The 24,007-nt window shown below is 39.3% G+C and overlaps 1 protein-coding gene across 2 annotated transcripts in view; it reads left to right on the forward strand.

Annotated features, from left to right (window-relative positions):
* The window catches only part of bnc2 (basonuclin 2), a 313,165-nt gene that overhangs the window by 34,045 nt on the left and 255,113 nt on the right, over positions 1–24,007 (forward strand). The window lies entirely within an intron of this gene.

Here is a 24,007-nt window from a genome sequence, read left to right on the forward strand (position 1 = left end):
TTCTCCTCTTTTTCCTTTTCTTCTCATTCTCATGCCTTTCATCAAATCTTTCCTTTTTTTCTTTTTCTTTCTTTCTTTCTTTCTTTCTTTCTTTCTTTCTTTCTTTCTTTCTTTCTTTCTTTCTTTCTTTCTTTCTTTCTATCTTTCTTTCTTTCTTTCTTTCTTTCTGTCTCTCACCTCTTACCTCTTGTCCTGTAGCTCATCGATTTCTCACCAAGAGGTACACTACCCAGCAGTAGCCTCTAAGAGCTTTTTTTATAGGTGAGCAGTGCGCCCTCTTGTGGCCATACCCAATCAGTCCCATCAGACAACGGCTCTAATCATTTATTAATCTTCTCCTCTCTTTCCTTTTCTTCTCATTCTCATTCTCATGCCTTTCATCAAATCTCTCCTTTTTTCTTTCTCTTTCTCTCTCTCTCTCTCTTACGCTTTTTCTCTCTTTCTTTCTCTCTCTCTCTCGTCGTTTTTTTCTGTAGTTCATTGATTTCTCACCAAGAAGTACACTACCCAGCAGTAGCCTCTAAGAGATTTATTAAAGGGGAGCAGTGCGCCCTCTTGTGGCCATACCCAATCAGTCCCATCAGACAACGGCTCTAATCATTTATTAATCTTCTCCTCTCTTTCCTTTTCTTCTCAATCTCATTCTCATGCCTTTCATCAAATCTTTCCTTTTTTCCTCCTCTCTCTCTCTCTCTCTCTCTCTCTCTCTCTCTCTCTCTCTCTCTCTGTCGTCGTCTTTTCCTGTAGTTCATGTTTCAGTTTGCTCCCAGGAGCTCACAGGTCTGTGCCAGATGGAAATGTGTGTGTGTGTGTGTATAGTGTGTATAGTGTGTGTGTGTGTGTGAGTGTGTGTGAGTGTGTGTGTGTATAGTGTGTATAGTGTGTGTGTGTGTGAGTGTGTGTGTGTGAAGCCCCTCGAAGGCCGAGTGTTGGGCTGAACAATCAGAGCCCAGTGAGGCTCCACCAGGCTGTCGGGCTGCAAGGGGGCTCAGGGTGACCAACACCGCTCCCTCCGTCACCACTCCGTCCCTCACTCTCTCTCTCTCTATACATATCTCAATCTCTCTCGCCCAGTCCCTCTCTCTCTCTCCCTCTTTCACTCCCTCTATCACTCTCTCTCTTTTTATTAACAAACTAACTAACAAATAAATAGTAAATACAGTCCACATGCTGTCTCTCTATCTCTCTCTCTGTCTCTGTCTCTCTCATCTGTTCATCCTAATCTCACTTTCTGTTCTGTATCAGTTTGTCTCTTCTATCACTCCCTTCACTCACTCTGTTCTTTTCTCTCATTGTTTCTCTTTCTTTCTCTTTCTGTCACTATACCTCTCTCACTCTTCTCCTCTCTCAGCACTTTAGCAATAAGCAATAATAAAAACTGTCTAACTGACTCCATCCTAGTAGGACAGTAAGACAGTTAGACAGTGAAGTTGGAGGACAATATAACAGCAGGACAGTAAGACAGTTAGACAGTGAAGTTGGAGGACAATATAACAGCAGGGCAGTAAGACAGTTGGATAATAAGTTAGCCCTACAGTAGGGTAAATAAACAAACAGCAGGACAGAAGGACAATATAACAGCAGGACAGTAAGACAATATAACAGCAGGACAGAAGGACATTATAACAGCCGGACAGTAAGACAGTATGACAGCAGGACAGAGGGACAATATAACAGCAGGACAGAAAGACAATATAACGGCAGGATAGAAGGATAATGTAATAGAAGGACAATAGGTGCGTAAGACAGCAGAACAGTAAGACAGTTGGTCTACATGTACAGTAGGAAAAAAGAACAGTAAGACTGTAGGGCAGTAAGACAACATAACAGCAGGACAATAAGGAAAATAATAGCAGGACAATAGGAGAGTAAGACAGCAGAACAGTAAGACCATTGGGCTATGAGTTAGTGCTACAGTAGTGTAAAAGAACAGTAAGACTGTAGGGCAGCGAGACAACATAACAGCAGGACAATAAGACAACACAACAGCAGGACAGAAAGATAATGCAAGAGGAGGACCATAGGAGCGTAAGACAGCAGAATAGTTAAGACAGTTGGGCTATGAGTTAGTGCTAGAGTAGTGTAAAAGAACAGTAAGACTGTAGGGCAGTGAAACAACATAACAGCAGGACAATAAGACAACATAACAGCAAGACAGAAAGATAAAGTTAAAGGAGGACAATAGGAGCATAAAGCAGCAGGATGGTGAAACAACAACAGCAAGACAGTAAGAAAACATGTTAAATGTTAAAGGAGGACAATAGGAGCATAAGACAGCAGAACAGTAAGACAGTTGGGCAATACGTTTTCAGGACAGTAGGGTAACAGAACAGTTAGACAGTAGAGCAGTAAGACAACACAACAGCAGGACAGTGCGACAGTTCTATATAGTGTCGAAATTGGCTAAATGTAATGTTGAAAAGCGTTTACTTTATAGTAAAAATGTTTCTCTCTCTCTGTCACAAACACACACACACACTCACACACTCTCGCACGGTGTGTGTGTGTGTGGAGTGTGTGTGTGTGTGGAGTGTGTGGCGCTGGTTGCGGGACACATCTGGAGCACATATTCAGGTTAGTGCGGTGCCACCGACACATTCCGGCCCTCAGTCCCGCCGTGCTGTTATGGCGAGGGTCTCCCTCCACTGGCTCTCAAACTGCATGACAGAAACTGCTGGAGCTGACGGCCAGCGGGGGGAGTGTGTGTGTGTGTGTGTGTGTGTGTGTGTGTGTGTGTGTGTGTAGTTGGTGGGATGGGGCAAAAGTCAGTATGGGAGCAGCCATGAAGAAGGGGGGGAGGGGGGGGGGTATGACAGACATGGGAGTCCTAACATAATAAAGCTGGAAAGACAGCAGGACAGTAAGACAAGAGGAGAGAAAGACAACAGTAAAGTAGGACAACAGTAAGACAACACTATGAGACAACAGTATTATGAGTCAGCAAGACATTAAGACAACAGGACAGTAAGACAGAAGATCAAATAACATAAAGGAAAAGTGAGAAAGCAGGACAGTGTAACAGCTGGAGAATAAGACAGCAGGATGGTAGGACAGTATGACAGTAAGACAGCTGGACATAAGAGAGCAGGACAGTAAGACAGCAGAAGAATAGGACAGTATTATAATAAGACAACTGAACAGTAAAATAGAAGGATGGTAGACAGCAGGACAGTAAGACAGCAGGAGAATAAGACAGTATTACGTTAAGACAGCTAAACAGTAAAATAGAAGAATGGTAGACAGCAGACAGTAAGACAGCAGGAGAGTAGGACAGCAGGACAATAAGACAATATTACAGTAAGACAGCTAAACAGTAAAATAGAAGAATGGTAGACAGCAGGACAGTAAGACAGCAGGAGAATAGGACAGTATTAGAGTAAGACTGCTAAACAGTAAAATATTACGATGATAGACAGTGTGGCAGTAAGAGAGCTAAACACAGAACAGCTAAACAGAAACACAGCAGGACATTAAGACAGCAGGACAGTAAGACAGAAGGACAGTAGGACAGTATTACAGTAAAACAGCTAAACAGGAACACAGGAGGGCATTAAGACAGCAGGACAGTAAGACAGAAGGACAGTAGGACAGTATTACAGTAAAACATATAAACAGGAACACAGCAGGACAGTAAGACAGCAGGACAGTATTACAGTAAGACAGCTAAACAGTAAAATATTATGATGATATATATGGTACTTTAAGGGATCTATACTGTACTAAAAACTTATAAAGTACTTTAAAAGTCTTAATAATTGTATGTATAGTTCTGAGGAAAACGTCGTATTAAAGTATAGTTTTATAAGGTACTGCTATAGTGCTGCTTGATAGTACAAAAAATGTTTCTAAAATGAAATTTAATGGACATTACAACAACTTTACTACAAATAATGCAAAGAAAAAAAGTTCATATTTATAAAGAGATTTGATTTTAAGAGTTCTGAAATTATTCCATCAATATTTGGTTTTCACAGTTTTTTTTTTTCATGCATCTTGGCATCATGTTCTCCTCCACCAGTCTTACACACTGCTTTTGGATAACTTTATGCTGCTTTACTCCTGGTGCAAAAATTCAAGCAGTTCAGTTTGGTGGTTTGGTGGTTTGATCTCTCTTTTCTCCTCATATCCATCTGTGGTGTTCAGGTGCTGGCCTTTTCCCCCCTTCGTGCATTCCTCACTGTGAGTGTGTGTATGTGTGTGTGTGTGTGTGTGTGTGTGTGTGTGTGTGTGTGTGTGACTGTGACGGCTGTCATCAGACTGGAATGTCCCCCGCTCCCCCACCGTGACCCCCTCAGTAACGCTACTCTCTCACAGCGCTGCTGCTGCTGCTGCTGCAGATGTTGTCCATTCGGTGCATACCTACGATTGGCCGCCGGCCACAACAAGCAGAGTGATTGGGAGATAGTCGGTGACTAGCTTTTTTCTTTTTCTTTTTTTCCTTTTTAGCTTTTTTTTTGTGTGTGTGTGTGTGTGTGTGTGTGTATGCAGTGTGTAGTGTGTGTATAGTGTGTGTGTATAGTGTGTGTGTATAGTGTGTGTGTGAGTTATTTTATCTACTCTTTACTGGCCGGTAAAATGGGACCATTTACGTTTGCCATTTGCGACAGTGGCGGCGGCATCGGCACTTCTGAACACTCTCGCAAAAAATGTTTTCTTCCATTCCTCAGAAACAGTCCCCCTCTTTTCCTCTCTCTCTCTCTCTCTCTCTCTCTCTCTCTCTCTTTCCTTTCTCCTCTTTTCCCTCCTTTTCTTCTCTCTCTTTTTTCTCTTAGTTAAAATTTCAATTACAGCGGTGGCGGCAGCGGCAGGAGCACGGGCAGGAGTGGCAGGCGCGCATTTGGACGCAAATGGACGGCTCTAATGTTTCAGAGCTCTTAGGGGACAATGTGATTTGGGCAGGAGGGTCAGGGTGTCCCAGACACATCACTCCTCCCTCTCTCTCTCTCTCTTTCTATCTCTTATATTCACTTTCTCTCTCTTGCTCATATTCACTCTCTCTTATTTTCTATCTCTCTCTTTCTTATATTCACTCTCTCTCTCTCTTTCTCTCTCTTTCGCTCTCTGTGTATCTCTCTCTCTCTCTCTCTCTCTCTCCCCTCTTTATGCCTCTTTTCAGAAGATCTGGAGAGTGTTACAGCAAACACACCATTCAGCACCGCTGCTCTCAAACCCACCAATCATAAACCCGCAGTACTGTATCAGCCTGTTCCTCTCACCACTACCCTCACTATTAAATATGCAATTACATACAGTACATTACTTACATTACTGCACAATTACATGATTACACAATTACATTCACATTCTGTATTGATTACTGATACATAGTAATGAAGAATGTTCTTCACAGTGCTGATACACTATTGGTCACTCTATTCTATTCTATTCTATTCTATTCTATTCTATTCTATTCTATTCAAGAGTTACATATACTATATATTCAGTTTTGAAAAATGGTATTTACAGTATTGTATGTAGTATTAAAATGTCTGTACAGTACTAAAAAAGATGCATAACTTTCTTACACGTTTGTGTAGTTCTGTAGTTAATTACATTAATTACCAATTATATATATATATATAGCACAGAAAAATAGTTAAGAGACTGAAAAGGGTTTTTATTGTCCCAGAGGGGGTTTCAGTACTGAAAATGGTTATATATATACAGTATAATACTAATAAGAAGGTTGCTTGTTATGATCCATAAAGTGCTGAAGAAGCTTCCCTGTAGTTCTGAAAAACAATAGATTTCATGTTGAGATAAAAATGTCCTTTTAAGTACAGAAAAATACTTTTTATAGTACTATGGCACTGTTCTAGGTAGAACTAGAAAATGTTATTTACTGTACTGAAAAGAGTTTTATATATACTACTGAATAATACTTATATTAATGAAAGTGTTATTTTTAGTGCTGAAAGAGGGTTCTTGTCCTGGAAAGGGCTCGTTACAGTGCTGAAAATAATGAAAAGGGTTATATATATATAGTATACTACTTAAGAAAAGTAGTAAGGAAAGTAGTTCTTGAAACTGTCCTTTACAACAGTACTGAAAAAAAGTTTTTGAACTTAGAACTGTAGCGGTTCTGTGGATCCAGATTTGGTGGTTCTGACTTGGATGTATATTTATAGAACCTGTATAGCTTCTACATCAGGGGTGTCAAACTCATTTTGGCCGAGGGCCACATTGGCATATTGGCTGTCCTCCGAGGGCCAGATGTAACTTATAAATGTAATAAAATGTAACCAAATGTAATATATGTAAATGAATGTAATTACTCCTTAATGTTAAATAACTCTCAATATATTATTTATTCAATCAAATATTACAGTTGCACGGAAAAAATGTTTGCTTGTTGCTCTATTAACATAAATCCTTTTAATTTGTCATGTCATGAAATCCAAAAACTCCATCAATCAAGAACCAAAATATTCAAGTGAATAGAAATGACATCAAGTTATATTAACTTTGAAATTATTAACTGAACTAAGGCTTAATAAATATAAAATCAAAAATTGTGAGCTGTTAAGAACATAGCATTTCCTCAGATTTAGCAGTTCCTCATCCAACCACTAGTGAGAGCTGCAGCAGCAGCACCACAAGTCCGCAGTCTTTACTGAGTCAGAGCTACAGCCCAGCCACGGGCTACAGGGCTCAGCTCAGCCAGTCTGGAGCGTTTTTACAATTTTTAAGTTCTTCTGTGTATGAAATAAAGATTTTTGTAACCGAATAATACAGCTCTCTACAGTTCATCTTTCAGCCCAATCAGCTAACAGCAGCCGTTTAGAGCATGAGTCACTGCTGGGATTACATTATAAACAGGTCAGTTAGCACGCTGCTAACCTCAGGATGTTTATAACTACGGAGTTTAGAACACACCACGGCTGCAAGGTTAGACTGTTGAAGGCTACTGAAGACTATTAAAGGCTATTGGAGGTTATTGAAAGGGTTATTGAGGGCAGAAATCAGTAAAGGCTGGTTAGATAAGTGATTCACGTCCTCGTACTTTGCTGCGGTGAAACTGCGACTAGCGCTGTCACAGTGATGTTTATTAACGTCATTAAAACAGATTTTGTCAGGTATTGTCTTATAAATATTTACACAGAACTTATATCTCTCCTAAAAAGCGTTTATTTTGGTCAGTAACACTCTTCGTAACACAAAAGGCATACCGGTCTTTCGCCTTGAAGCACAGCCGTCCGTCTGCATCAACTTCTCTTTTTCTGGACATTATGGGATAAACATTTATATGTCTCAATTCCACCCGCGAAGTTACACCTTCCCTCCGGCAGGGTTTCCACATCAATGACTACACTGCCGTGTAGTGGCAGTAAGCCGTAACTTTGCGGGTAATACAATCGACAAGCATTGTGGGAAATGTATTTTTTTGGTCAAAGAACGCTTCTGACTTATTTATTATAGACACTAAGATCTTACAAGCTCTCGCGGGCCACATAAAAAGACGTGGCGGGCCACATTTGGCCCGCGGGCCTTGTGTTTGACACATGTGTTCTACATAGTGTTAAAATGAGGTAGATGTTATGTTGTAGTAAAAGTACAGAAATAGATTCTTTATAGTGCTAAAATGTTTAAATTTGGTACGAAAAAATATTTTTATAGTACATTTTTTTTTCTATTTGGTACTGAAAAAAATATTCTTTGTAGAGAAAAATGTTATATGTAGAACTAGAAACGGTCCCACTTTATAATAAGTGTCCCTAAGTACTATGTAGTTACATGGTAACAATCCATGTAACTACAGTGTAACTACTAATGAAGTACACATTGTTACAGATTAACTACAGAGGAACAGGTTATGTAATTACACATGTGTATTAAGGTTAATTTTGACTTGTGTAAGTACACATGTGTACCAGTGAGAGTACTTACACAAGTAATAGAGCACGTGTACTTACACATGTGTAATAGTGTGTGTGTACTTACACATGTGTAATAGTGTGTGTGTACTTACACATGTGTAATAGAGTAAGATTCAAAGATTCAAAGAGTTTATTGTCATATGTACAGTACAGAAACGGGTTTCAGTGTACAATGAAATTCTTTCTTTGCTCTTCGCCAAGAATGCCAAATAGAAAAAAAAATACAATAAGGTTATAAATATTAAACTAATTGTCAAAGACATAAAAAAATAAAAGTTACTTAAGCAAAGAAATGTATAAAAAAAGTGCAAGTGCGAAATAATGCAGTTATGGACATTAACTATATATATTAAAAAAAGATTAACAGTAAAGTGACGGCTGCAATGTAAACATGTTGAAGTAAAGTGCAGGGTTATTCCTGAGTTGTGTTCAAGAGTCTGATCGCAGGGTTATACCTGAGGTGTGTTTAGAGTCTGAAGGCAGGGTCATTCCTTAGGTGTGTTCAAGAGTCTGATGGCCGTGGGGAAGAAACTGTTCTTTAACCTGTGTGCTTACACAAGTCACTGGACACTGGACTCTATTGCACACTGTGTAATAGAGTAAATCCTACCTCACCTGGTCTTTTTTGCACACTGCATAATTTGCACACTGTCTTGTTATTTATTATTCTTTGTCTGTATTGTGTTGTATTGTCTGTCTGCACTTTTGTACTGTTGCACTATTGTTCTGTCTACACTGTGTTTATGTGCACCATGGTCCCTGGAGGAACGTTGTTTCGTTTCACTGTGTACTCTGTATATAGCTGAAATGACAATAAAAAACACTTTGACTTTGACTTAATAGTGTGTGTGTACTTACTCATGTATAATAGTGTGTGTACTTACACATGTATAATAGTGTGTGTACTTACACATGTGTAATAGTGTGTGTGATAAGTTGAGTATAAACTTATCCAACAGCTATTGTCTAGTATGTAATTAGGGTTGATTGAGTACACACACATTGTTACACATGTGTAAGTACTCACCCTGGTACACATGTGTACTTACACAAGTCAAAGTTAACCTTAATACACATGTGTAATTACATAACCTTTACCTCTGTAGTTAATCTGTAACAATGTGTACTTCATCAGTAGTTACACTGTAGTTACATGGATTGTTACTGTGTAACTACATAGTACTTAGGGATATTTATTATTAAGTGGGACCCTAGAAACTGTTTTATTTACTGTATTGAAAATAGGTTTATATATAGAAGTGAAACATATTTATAGTACAGAAAAAGGTAATTTATAATACCGAAAGAGGTTCTGGATAGTTCTGGAACTGTTCTGGATGGCACTGAAAATTATAGTACTAAATTTTGCTTGTTTTTTTTTTTTTTTTTTTAGTTTTCTATTTTACACACAAAAGGTTCAAGAACAAGATTTAAGAACTAGTAGCTCTGTGGATCCAGAGGTTCTGATTTGGACGTGTATTTATAGCATCTACATAGTTTCTACATAGTGCTGTAAAAAAGGTCCTTTTAAGTACAGAAAAAGTTTATAGTTTTATTTGTTTAGTTTTTAGTTTTGCTTAAAAGTTCTAAAATAGTTTTATATTTTTTATTTTTGGTACTGAAAAAGATTGTTTGTAGCGAAAAATGTTCTAAGCAGAACTAGAAAATGTAATTTACCATACTGAAAAGAGTTTCATATATAATAGTGAAACATATTTATAGTACTAAAAAGGTGATTTATAGTACTAAGAGATGTTTCTGGATAGTTCTGGAACTGTTCTATATAGTAGATAAAATAGTTGTACTGAATCTTGCTTGTGTGGGTCCTTTTTTGTTCTATTTTACACAAAAAAAGGTTCAGGATTGTAGAACTGTAGCGGTTCTGTGGATCCAGATTTAGTGGTTCTGATTTGAATTTATAGTGTATTTATAGTACCTACATAGTTTCTACAAGTACAGAAAAAAGTTTATAGTTTTATTTGTTTCATTTTTAGTTTTGCTTAAAAGTGCTAAGATGTTTCTATTTGGTACTAAAAAAAATGAAAGTAGAGCTAGAAAATCTTATTTACCTACTAAAAAAGTTTTAAATGTAATAGTGAAACATATTTGTAGCACTAAAAAGGTGATTTATTGTACTGAGAGAGGTTCCTGGATAGTTCTGGAACTGTTCTGTATAGTAATGAAAATAGTTGTACTGAATCTTGCTTGTGTGGGTCCTTTTTTGTTCTATTTTACACAAAAAAGGTTCAGGATTGTAGAACTGTAGCGGTTCTGTGGGTCCAGATTTGGTGGTTCTGATTTGGAAGTGTATTTATAGTACCGTTATAGTATCGTTATGTTCTTTATAGTACTAACAGTGGTTCTAAGTGGTTTTGCAGAAAATGTCCCTTACAAAAGGGCTGAAAAAGGTTCTGGATGGTTCTGGAACTATATTCTGTACTTTATTACTTTTCTGTTTTACGCAGAAAAGGTTCAGGACTGTAGAACTGTATTGGTTCTGTGGATGGAGAGGTTCTGATTTGGTCGTGATGTTGAGAACAGGCGTTTGTCCCCGGCGCTGATCTGTGCTCCGGGTTCTGCAGACCCGAGGTTCTGTTCTGGTCGGGTAAAACCGCAGCAGCATGAAAGCGAAGGCCGTAATATTTGAGGAATTCTGGAAGTTGTGGTTTGAGCGGACGCTTCATATCCATAACCACACCAGCGCATGCCCAGCGTACTGCACGGTGGGGGAAAGAATAACACAAAACTGCTTACTCCACACACACACACACACACTGTGAAAACACACCACACATGTACTCTCTACCACTGGAGGAGCACTGCATGCCTAATTGAGCTCTAGAATGTTCTGGATTCGATTCTCTGGCAATTTCACACGAGATCTGCAACTGGAATTCTTGGAGCGGGTCGGGTCCGGAAACTCTGTCCGTAACCCCTCGTTCTCCTGCAGAACAACTGTAACACACACACTCTACCTTCCTCCAGAACCTCACCTCACAACCTCACAACTCACCTTCCCCACCAATCACCACCCAGAACCACCCAGAACTTTCCTCCATCTGACCCCAGAACCTTCCTTTAATCTCCCTCATAAACTCCACACTCTACTACATCCTCCCTGCAGCTCAGAGTCTCAGCAAAGGAGCTCAGACTCCGACAGGAACCAAGACTCAAATCTAGAACCTCTCAAATATTTGAAGAAAAAAAAAGATATACTGTATAAGAGATAGAAATACTTCCCTAACTGTTATTTATAGTCTGGGTTCCTCTCAGTGTCTCGGTTCTGCTCCTCAGCTGCAGTGAGAATGTCAGCACTGAGGAGAATCAAGATTAAAAAAAATTAGGAAGATACAAGACTCAAAAGGGTAAATTGCCTAATGAATCCTAATAATCCAAGACTCAAAAAGGAGAGAAACAAAGAGTCAAAAAAGGAGAGGAACCAAGACTAAAAAAAGGAAAGAAACCAAGAGTCAAAAAAGGAGAGAAACCAAGAGTCAAAAAAGGAGAGAAACCAAGACTCAAAAAGGAGAGAAACCAAGAGTCAAAAAGGAGAGGAACCAAGACTAAAAAAAGGAAAGAAACCAAGACTAAAAAAAGGAAAGAAACCAAGAGTCAAAAAAGGAGAGAAACCAAGACTCAAAAAAGGAGAGAACCCAAGAGTCAAAAAGGAGAGAAACCAAGACTAAAAAAAGGAGACAAACCAAGAGTCAAAAAAGGAGAGAAACCAAGAGTCAAAAAGGAGAGAATTCAAGACATAAAAATAAGACAAAGGAAAGAAACCAAAACTCAAAAAAGGAGAGAAACCAAGACTCAAAAAGGTAAAGAAACCAAGAGTCTAAAAAGGAGAGGAACCAAGACTTAAAAAAGGAGAGAGTACAAAACTCAGAAAGGAGAAAAAGGAGAGAATCCAAGACTCAAAAAAGGAGATAAACCAAGAGTCAAAAAAGGAGAGAAACCAAGACTAAAAAAAGGAGAGAAACCAAGAGTCAAAAAAGGAGAGAATCCAAAACTTAAAAATAAGAGAAAGAAGAGAAACTAAGATTGAGTCTTGGTTTCTCTTCTCTTCAAGAGTCAAAAAGGAGAGAAACCAAAACGTAAAAATAAGAGAAAGGAGAGAAACCAAGACTCAAAAAAGGAGAGAAACCAAGAGTCAAAAAGGAGAGAAACAAAGAGTCAAAAAAGGAGAGGAACCAAGACTAAAAAAGGAGAGAAACCAAGACTCAAAAAGGAGAGAAACCAAGAGTCAAAAAGGAGAGAAACAAAGAGTCAAAAAAGGAGAGGAACCAAGACTAAAAAAGGAGAGAAACCAAGAGTCAAAAAAGGAGAGAATCCAAAACTTAAAAATAAGAGAAAGAAGAGAAACTAAGATTGAGTCTTGGTTTCTCTTCTCTTCAAGAGTCAAAAAGGAGAGAAACCAAAACTTAAAAATAAGAGAAAGGAGAGAAACCAAGACTCAAAAAAGGAGAGAAACCAAGAGTCAAAAAGGAGAGAAACAAAGAGTCAAAAAAGGAGAGGAACCAAGACTAAAAAAGGAGAGAAACCAAGACTCAAAAAGGAGAGAAACCAAGAGTCAAAAAGGAGAGAAACAAAGAGTCAAAAAAGGAGAGGAACCAAGACTAAAAAAAGGAGAGAAACCAAGAGTCAAAAAGGAGAGAAACAAAGAGTCAAAAAAGGAGAGAATTCAAGACATAAAAATAAGACAAAGGAAAGAAACCAAAACTCAAAAAAGGAGAGAAACCAAGACTCAAAAAGGTAAAGAAACCAAGACTCAAAAAGGTAAAGAAACCAAGAGTCTAAAAAGGAGAGGAACCAAGACTTAAAAAAAGAGAGAGTACAAAACTCAGAAAGGAGAAAAAGGAGAGAATCCAAGACTCAAAAAAGGAGATAAACCAAGAGTCAAAAAAGGAGAGAAACCAAGACTAAAAAAAGGAGAGAAACCAAGAGTCAAAAAAGGAGAGAATCCAAAACTTAAAAATAAGAGAAAGAAGAGAAACTAAGATTGAGTCTTGGTTTCTCTTCTCTTCAAGAGTCAAAAAGGAGAGAAACCAAAACTTAAAAATAAGAGAAAGGAGAGAAACCAAGACTTAAAAATAAGAGAAAGGAGAGAAACCAAGACTTAAAAAGGAGAGAGACCAAACCTCAAAAAAGGAAAAAAAGGAGAGAAACCAAGACTCGAAAAAGGAGGGAAACCGAGACTCAAAAAAGAAGAGAGTACACAACTCAAAAAAGGAGAAAAAGGAGAGAATCCAAGAATCAAAAAGGAGAGAAACCAAGACTTAAAAAGGGAAAGAAACTAAGAAAAGTTGAGAAACTTAGACTAAAAAAAAAATTGAGGAAAGAAACCACGACTACAAAATGTAGAGAAACACTAACTCAAAAAAAAGAATGGTTAAGAAACCAAGACTCAAAAATGAAAGGAAAGAAACCCAGACTCATTAAGAAATGTTAAGAATTTTAGTGATCTTTAGACAAGCCACTAACAGTGCACCATGCCGCTTGATTTAGGGCGTCAGTGTGTCTTTGCTATCGTAACTACAGGAAAAGTACACCTTCCGTGTCTTATTGTTGATGTAAAAGTGCTGCTATGTGTGTATGTGTGTTGCCAGGATAGCAATGAACGTAACACTGTTGACATCTGTCTGGGTTGTATTTGAGATCAATACGCCTCATTTCCAGACCTCCACGCCCATCAGTGTAGATATACTCAGAAGCTCTGCTGCTATTTCTAAGATAGCAATGAGCATAATGACATACCTTTGCGCAGGTTATATGATGGGATACAGGGTGATAGAGGATTTGAGTTATTTACTATAAAAGCACTATTATTTTGATTATGGTTGGGTTTATTTGGTGATATATCATTAAAACGATAACCGTCCCAGCCCGAGTGTTTGTGTGTGTGTGTTTGTGTGTGTGTGTGTGTGTGTGTGATTTTCTCAGTACACTGGTGTTCATTTCAGTAACACTGCTAAAGCCAGAGGGATAATATTGACCATGGCCGGCTTCCCCTGCCTCTCTTTCCACTGTAATAAATTATGTAGATTAGAAAAGTAGAAACACATTGTGCTGATAAGAGGCCGTGTGTAGCTGGCTCGCGACATCTCCGCTCGCTCGGAAACGTTTACGGGAGTGTGTGTATGTGTGTGTGTACGTGTGTGTGTGTGTGTGTGTGTGTAGCGAGGGAGGGGGAGTCGCTCGACCACTCAGCCTTGTCTTTTCGCTCAGGAGTGAGGAACATCAGAAGCATCCCAGTTGGACGAGAGTGCGTAACTGTCTGCCAAAGCTCTAGACGAGTGTGTGTCGGGGGAAATGAGTGTGTGTGTGTGTGTGTGTGTGAGTGTGTGTTTAAGTGTGTATAGGCAGGAAAAGCTGGGGGGTCTCGGACTGTGGTCATTTCCGAGCTTTTGAAAAGAGCTTTTGCAGCACGTTCTTCCATTTAGAGCACATGTTCTATTAAAACATTATTAAAAAAAAAACTGCAGGTGTGATGAATAATCTGGTGATCATCTCGTACAGTGAGAGTCGGTCACTCCTAGTAGTGAAAGGAGGAACATTACTAACAGTGATCTCAGTGATCTGTGCAGAACATCCTGCAGATACATGTGTTGCTGCTTTCTCTCCTGCAGAACTTTCATTTTTCAGCAGGATTATGTTCACCCACACACAGCATTGTGAATTTGGTGTTGTGCCAAACTCTGCCTACCTGCCAGACTCTGTCTCCTTTCAAGTGAATGTACTGTATGTCCTCCAACAGAATAAATGTAACAGATTGCCCTCGGATTCCTTTTGTCTCTGTTTATAAATGAGGGTTAATCTACAGTTACAGCAGATGCAGAATCACCAGCACTGTAATCTGTATGTTTGGGTGTGTGTATAAGTGTTTAGGCAGGACAAATGTGTTGCTGCCTCGTATGGTAGAAAGTCCCACTGAATTCCAAAACAAAATAACTAAAAAAAAGAATAGTTAAGAAACCAAGATCAAAAAAATGAAAGGAGAAAAACAGGAGAGAAATTAAGGCTACAAAAGAGGCCCTATTTTAGTGACCTATAGGTGAGCCATCAACCTAGCAAGCACCTTGCAGCTTGTTTTTAGGGTGTATCAGTATGTCTTTGCTATCATAACGACGGGACAAGTACAGCTTGCACAAAAGTCATGTACTTATTCTCTTAATTAATTATGGGTGTGGTTAATTTTGGACGTAATGTTATATAAACCAATGAGAGTCTCTCTTCCTCATCATTACCTTTAAGAGTCAGGTGAACTCTGAGTTTGGCAGACTGCTTTTTATCAGTGTAGCTACCTGGACGTGTTCAATGCTTGGTTGGTGGACGGTGGTATATTGTCAATTTGATGAGTTACCTTTCCACCATTCTGGTGTTACGCCAAATTCTGCCTACCTGCTAGAATGCGTCTCTATTCTTTGAGTGCAGTTTTGTCTTGATTGCCCACGGATTCATTTTATTGGTGTTTATAAATAAGCGTTAATCTACAGTTACAGTAGGTACAGAATCACGAGTGTAAAATCTGTGTGTGTGTGTGTATTTGTGTGTATAAATGTATAAGCAGGGACCTGAGCATTTTTCAGTAAGACAATGCTCACCGACACAGAACAACATTTTTCCAGGGATGTTTCTGCCAGGTCTGGACCAAAGTTGATGATGTGTTTTTTTTAAGTTTTTATATGTGTGTGCATGAGTGAGTGTGTGTGTGTGTGTTTGTGTATGTATGAGAGTGTGTGTTTAAGGGTATGTATAGGCGGGAAAAGCTTGGGGGGTCTTGGACTGTGGTCTTTTTTCTGAGCTTTTGAAAAGTTTGCAGCATGTTCTTCCATTTAGAGCACATGTTCTATTGCAACATTATGAGAACCTGTAACACAATACGTTTGAGCCGGTGTATAAATGTGTGTGTGTGTGCACGAGTGTGTGTGCCTGTGCACGTTATGTTTACTTTGCAGGGACTCCTCCTGCCATTTCAAACGCTGGACGCCAGATGAAACGTGTTGACACAGTGTTCGCTTTCGCCATCCAACACTACACACACTCTTCCCCGCCAGCTCCAAATGACCACGGGACCACCTGAACGGAACACACACACACACACACACACATATTGACACCAAGGCACCGGACCCTTCTCTATCTCCCATTCCCATAACACATACTGCTGAAAAATCCCCCTGCCTGTGTTTTTGGGGGATTTTGGACTGAGCTGATTCTGCTTAAAGCCTGAAGTGCAGCTGGGAGACGCTGCGTGACCAAACACACTGCAGGGAGGGAAAAAAGGAGTGTCTCTCGCAGTCCCGGGGTGTGACGGGTCGCATAGCACACAGTCTCTCACTCACACACTTTTATTCACACTCACACACACACACACTCACACACACACTCTCCACGGCCCTCTGACACACCAGGACAGCCCTACAGACCAGTAACACACAGTTCAGAACCGCTGCAGCATCTACTGTACGCCTGTAAAACAGCACTAACTACTGTATATACTGTACTATAACTGACTGGAGATCAGCGCAGGAGCAGCAGCCAGAACAAACTGAAAACTTATTACTTTATTACAAGTTAAATGCTACAAACTAGATAGATAGATAGATAGATAGATAGATAGATAGATAGATAGATAGATAGATAGATAGATAGAGGATAAGAGAGGCAGATAGATAGATAGATAGATAGATAGATAGATAGATAGATAGATAGATAGATAGATAGATAGATAGATAGATAGATAGATAGATTTGAGAGAGGTAGATAGATAGATAGAGTTGAGAGATAGATAGATAGATAGATAGATTTGAGAGAGAGGTAGATAGATAGATAGATAGATAGATAGATAGATAGATAGATAGATAGATAGATAGATAGATAGATAGATTTGAGAGAGGTAGATAGATAGATAGAGTTGAGAGATAGATAGATAGATAGATTTGAGAGAGAGGTAGATAGATAGATAGAGTTGAGAGATAGATAGATAGATAGATTTGAGAGAGAGGTAGATAGATAGATAGATAGATAGAGTTTAGAGAGAGGTATAGATAGATAGATAGATAGATAGATAGATAGATAGAGTTGAGAGATAGATAGATAGATAGATAGATAGATAGATAGATAGATAGATAGATAGATAGATAGATAGATAGATAGATAGATAGATAGATTTGAGAGAGAGGTAGATAGATAGATAGATAGATAGAGTTTAGAGAGAGGTATAGATAGATAGATAGATAGATAGATAGATAGATAGATAGATAGATAGATAGATAGATAGATAGATTTGAGAGAGAGGTTTGATAGATAGATAGAGTTGAGAGAGAGGTAGATAGAGTTGAGAGAGAGGTAGATAGATAGATAGATAGATAGATAGATAGATAGATAGATAGATTTGAGAGAGAGGTTTGATAGATAGATAGAGTTGAGAGAGAGGTAGATAGAGTTGAGAGAGAGGTAGATAGATAGATAGATAGATAGATAGATAGATAGATAGATAGATAGATAGATAGATAGATAGATTTGAGAGAGAGGTAGATAGATAGATAGATTTGAGAGAGAGGTAGATAGATAGATAGATAGATAGATAGATAGATAGATAGATAGATAGATAGATAGATAGATAGATAGATAGAACAGCACCAACTACTGTATATACTGTACTATAACTGACTGGAGATCTGCGCAGATGCAGCAGCCAGAATCACCAGCACTGTAATCTGTTATGTTGGGAAGATGGATTTCAGCACAACACCTCTTCTTTTTTTTCTTCTATTGTTTAATGGGTGATGATGGTCTGACTCCTCTTCCTGTAATTGGTCTAAATAAAGGGTTTCACACTGTAAAATAACTGGAATGAATCAGTGCAGCTTGATTTAGGTCTTATAAGTTTGTCTTTGCTATCGTAAAGACTGGAAAAGTACACCTTGCACAAAATGCATGTCCTGATTCTCTTAATTAATCATGGCTGTGTGTTTAATTTTGGGCGTAACGTTTAATAAACCAATCAGAGCGTCACTTGCTCATCATCCCCTTTAAGAGTCAGGTGGGTGGATTGCTATTGTAACGGTGCAGCTACCTGGACGTGTTCAACAAACTCTTCTCAGCAGAGGAAACTGAGCTGCTGGTTGACGCTGTGAAGGAGCTCCAGCAGCTCATTTACGGGAACAGCAATGTTATTTTATTTACTATTCTGTTTATTGTTGATGTAAAAGTTGGGTTTGTGCTGCTGTGTGTCCACATATGTGTAACAAATGAGGGTTTACATGCGCTGAGCACCTGTGCTAGCGAGATAGCGATGAACATCTGACTGTTGGTGTCTGTCTAGGTTGTATTCAGTCGTGGAGCTCCTGTGTTTTCTGTTACCAAGATAAACAAGTAAAATCAGGCAGGAGGAAGGATTGAATAGACACTGTTGGCGGGGTGTAAGATAGCAATGAGCATCCCGATCCTTTGATGCTGCATGTGTGTTTACACTGTGTACAGATAGGGGGCAGTTCTGCTCTCTGAATGTGAACTAAAGCTCAGAGAAAATAAATCCAGATTGAGCAATAAGGATTGGAATGAGTTTGGCCCGAGAGAGTCGCTCTGTCTCATCCGCATGAGTGTATATGTGTGTGTGTGTGTGTGTGTGTGGGCGACAGGCCTGTCGTCTCAGATGCGTATCTCTGGGCCAGACTTTCGGAAACTCTTGGCAGGTTCTGGTGGGGAAGTCCCGCTCTGAGCGTGAGGCAGCAGTTCTGGGAGCGGCCCGGCGAGACGCACTGAGGAAAATCTGAACCGGGACTGGTGGGGGTGGACATCTGAAAGGTTACTCTTTAAAGTGATACATCAGGACCGGTTTATAAGCTCTATACAACAGATAGAACCAGTCGAAATCCATGTTTGGTCAATGTTTTGCAAAAGTATTGGGTCACCTGTTCATTCATTGTTTCGGGTTTATTAAATCAAGACTATTAAAAAAGAGTTTTTTCTGCACCAAATAGCAAAAAAATACTTTGGCCATATCCAGGCCAAATACCACATTGGCCAGATTCTGGCTCAAATGCTCTACTGTCCAGACAAGACTTTCTACTAGACTGTCTCATCTGACCAAAGGAGGATGGGTCCCCCTCCTTATACAATTTAAAGAGAGCACTTCAGTTTCTGAATCAGTTTCTCTGATTTTGCTATTTATAGGTTTATGTTTGAGTAAAATGAACATTGTTGTTTTATTCTATAAACTACAGACAACATTTCTCCCAAATTCCAAATAAACATATTCTCATTTAGAGCATTTATTTACAGAAAATGAGAAATGTCTGAAATAACAAAAAAAAGGATGCAGAGCTTTCAGACCTCAAATAATGCAAAAAAAAAAAAAAGTTCATGTTCATAAAGTAGTTTTAAGAGTTCAGAAATGATTCTAATATTTGGTGGAATAAACCTGGTTTTTAATCACAGTATTTTTTCATGCATCTTGGCATCATGTTCTCCTCCACCAGTCTTACACACTGCTTTTGGATAACTTTATGCTGCTTTACTCCTGGTTCAAAAATTTAAGCAGTTCAGTTTGGTGGTTTGATGGTTTGTGATCATCCATCTTCCGCTTGATTATATTCCAGAGGTTTTCAATTTGGTAAAAATCAAATAAACTCATTATTTTTAAGTGCTCTCTTATTTTTTCCAGAGCTGTATGTTGTTACTGCTGTCTTGTTTTCACTTTTCTTCATCTTCCTTTCTGTTTTTTCCTTTCTGGCTTCATGATTTCTAAAGGCTCATATTTTACTGGCTGCAGGAATGACGAACCTCATTGGCTGGGTACTGTCAGTAACTAGTGGGAGCACCGCCTTAAGGGGGATTCTGATAACAGTGTCAACCATCACAGAATTTAAAGGAGCGCTCACACATTTTGTCATTGCATTCAGTTAATAACCAATCATTGTCTGGGGCCCCTGGACGTGCCCACATGGTAACACACAGTTATTAATGCACAATTATTAACATACACAACAGCATAGACCCCTCACACAGGATACATCATAGACTCAACATAAAAATATCCTTCGTTTTCTCTGATTTCTCAGAATGTGCATCAGTGAAAACAGACCCTATGGCCTGCTTTCTTAATGTGAGCTGATAAAGCATTACTCCAGGTCTTCTGGTGGTTTAAAAAGGTTCTGAAAGTGAGCAGAATTTACATTATTCTAGTGATTCTGGAGGTTTTAGACTGGATAAAAGTGAGAGCACTTCTCTACAACACTGAAAGAGCACCTGGACTCAACAACAAGCTCTCTCTCTCTCTCTCTCTCTCTCTCTCTCTCCTTCTCTCTCTCTCCCTCTCTCTCTCTCTCTCTCTCTCTCTCTCTCTCTCTCTTTCTCTCTCTCTCTCTTTCTCTCTGTGGTTTGTTTTTGCTGCCGTCCTCACAGTCGGTCCACATTCCTGCTGCCGGGCTCTGCTCCTCTGGGTTGGTCCCCAGGGAAAACACTGGGTTCCTAGAACAGGACCTTGAGGAACACCTCGTGTCACTTTAATAAAGCGCATTTTAATGCAGCTCCCGCCAGTCCCTCTTATTAACCCCCTGCCCCCTCCCCGCCGTGAGCACTGCTTTACACACCACCTCTTACACTCGCTTTCATTAGTTCTGACCCGCAGTCACGCTGAACCGGCCTGAAGAGTTCAGCAGAACGAGCTGAAGTTCAGAACTTTAACTCCACACTTCAATAAACATTGATTCTAAAGTTTATTTACCTTTAAATACTCAAACACCCAAACACCCAAAGACCCAAACACCCAAACACCTGAATACCCAAATACCCAAATACCCAAACACCCGAATACCTGAATACCCAAACAACCAAATACCCAAACACTCAAACACCCAAACACCTGAATACCCAAATACCCAAACACCCGAATACCCTAACACCCAAACACCCAAATACCCAAACACCCGAATACCCAAACACCTGAATACCCAAACAACCGAACACCCAAACACTCAAACACTCAAACACCCAAATACCCAAACACCCCAATAACCAAACACCTGAATACCCAAACAACCAAACACCCAAACACTCAAATACCCAAACACTTAAATACTCAAACACCCAAACACCTGAATGCCCAAACACCTAAATACCCAAACACTCAAATACCCAAACACCCAAACACCTGAATACCCAAATACCCAAACACCCGAATACCCAAATACCCAAAACTTAAATACTCAAACACCCAAACACCTAAATACCCAAACACTCAAATACCCAAACACCCAAACACCTGAATACCCAAATACCCAAACACCCGAATACCTAAATACCCAAAACTTAAATACTCAAACACCCAAACACCCAAACACCTGAATGCCCAAACACCCAAACACCTAAATACCCAAACACTCAAATACCCAAACACTCAAACACCTGAATACCCAAACAACCAAATACCCAAACACCCAAACACCTGACCCCAGAGCTTTACTATACCACTCTACTGAAGAACAGGACACTCATACACACAGACAGACAGACAGACAGACAGATTGCTGGACGGACAGATGGAAAAATGAGTGGACAGACAGACAGACAAACAGACAAACAAACAGGAAGACAAGCAGAGAGATAAATGAAAGAATGGATGGACAGACAGACAGAAAGACAGATAGACAGACCTATATATAGATAGACATACTGACAAACAGACATATAAAAGAATGGACAGACAGATGGACGAATGAACAGACATAAATAAAAGAATGGATTGTCAAAAAGACAGAAATATGGATAGACAGACTGATATATAGACATATAGACAGTGTAATGGATGGATGGACGGACAAATAGACAGATTGACCGACAGACAGAATATAATTGTTGGTTTGGCTCCGCCCACAATAATAGAGAAAGTAAGAATATGAAACTGAATATGAACTGGATTTTAAGGGTTAAAATGGGTTTTTAAGGGTTAAAATGGGTTTTTAAGGGTTAAATGCTCCAGATTTCAGAGTATTGGCTGTGTCTTGTCTTTTGGGTAGAGAGACGGGGACATTTTTGGGCACATTCCTGAGCTCAGAGTGCCGCTCTGTTGACTGAGAGGGGCGTCGGCCCCCCTGTCCTAAAGCCCCCACCGCCCCGGCCCTGTCACCTCAGCTGAATTATGACCCGCCCCCCCCCAGTGACCCGTACCTTTAATGAAATCAGGCGAGTGTTTTTAGGCAGGAGGGAGCGGAGAGCCGGGATAGGCTTTGTTATGAGCGCCGGGAGAGCGGCCTCCGCCCTTTAAGAGCGTGTGATAATGACAATAGCAGTGGCTAACCCACCGCTGGCGAGCCCCCGCTCCCCATCCCATAATTAAAACTACAGTAAAAGCACTCTCGCTAAATTGGAGGTAATCTGTCTCAGCGCAACCGTTAACGTTCGTACACCAGAGACGCGCAGGAACTGCGTTTTAATGCTTTAATGTGTGGAAATACACTGTACAGTATGTACACATGCTGAACTGCTGCTAAACTCACGGTATTATTACTGGGTCTGGCCACAGGAGGGCAGTACAGACCCCAAAGGCCATATAAAAACGCTCTCAGAGGCAACGTTTGGGTAGTGCACCTCCTGGTGAGAGATTGCTGACTGTTATACATGCCTCTACAATGCACTTAAACAATTAAAGATTTTGAAAGATTTTTTTTGTATAGCAGATAACGTTATAAGAACATAAATCATAATCATATAATCATATTAATCATATAAGACATTTTTAACATTTAGAAAAGGTTCCAGGAAGGTTATGCAAATATGTTACATAATAATGGTTTGAATCACAATATTATTAAATAATTTCTCACATAACGTCCCCAGCAAGACATATACCGTATATTTCGCACTATAAGGCACTATAAGTGTTACAAGGTGCACAATTTAAATGATCGTTAATCAATCAACCTTTTTTTGTATTATTTTAAAATAACAGTAAATCAAAATAGATAACAAATAAAAAATAGAATTAGAATAAAAATAATAATAAGAAGAAGAAGAATAAAAAATGGCTTAATTGATAAGAAACAAAAATAAAAAAGATAATATTAATACAACATAAATTTGTTAAAATTAAGGTAAAACTAACTTTTTGATCAATTGATTGATTGATTGATTAATGATCGTCTATTTTCTGGTCTATTTTAATAAGTTGCTCTCGATTATAAGGTGCATTTTAAAAGACACTAAAAGGAACTTTTAATTCAGCAGGTCTCGCCACTGGGTGGTGGTAGTGGGGGTGGCGCCAAATAAGCTAAATAAAGCTAAGCTAAGTAAACAAAACTGTAATAAAAAAAAAAAACTTTTTTTAAGTTAATCGAGTGCTGGGTGTTAATCTACACAGATTTCTCTCTTGAATTTTGGTGAGTAAAGAACTTAGATTTCCGTATTTGTCCAGCACTAAGGCTGGAGCATTAGTATTAAAGACTAATTTAGCGATTAGCGATTAGTGTTCCGGTAAGCTAATAGTTTGTCATACTTAGCTTGTTTACACAAGACTACAGTCTGATACACTCACCTCTGAACAATGAAAGAGCAAATGCGTTAGCGGGTAATGCTAATGCTGCTCCAGCAGTGCTAGCCGGGGTCAGCAGCAGGCTGCAAGCCGATAATACTCACCTCTGATCGGTGGAAGAGCTAGCGCTTAGCAGGGTTATCAGCTCAGTGCTGGAGAACTAAACTGAAACTCCTGTATAACTCTGTACTTCAGTGGAGTGGCTTTACTGCTTCTTTTTGGAAAAATTAAAGTATTTTGAGCGCACCTTATACTCAAACAAAATCAGGATAAACACTAATAATACACTTCATTTCAGAAAAAACACTGACTAAGATCATGTGTTCTAATACTTTTGTCAATCTAGTGAAAGAGTGTGAAAAGGAGACTACACATTTTAAAGAAGTATGTGTGTGTGTGTGTGTGTGTGTGTTGGTGAGTGGCAGGGCAGTGGTGGTCACACACAGCTGCAGGGGATTAGTGACCCTGAGCAGCAGCCAATGACCAGGAATGCATCTCACACACACACACACACACACACACACACACACACACACACACACACACACACACACACACACACACACACACAGTGTCACTCTCTGGTAAGTTGGTGGGG

This window comes from Astyanax mexicanus, chromosome 7, assembly GCF_023375975.1.
Source record: "Astyanax mexicanus isolate ESR-SI-001 chromosome 7, AstMex3_surface, whole genome shotgun sequence".
Lineage (NCBI taxonomy): Eukaryota > Metazoa > Chordata > Actinopteri > Characiformes > Acestrorhamphidae > Astyanax > Astyanax mexicanus.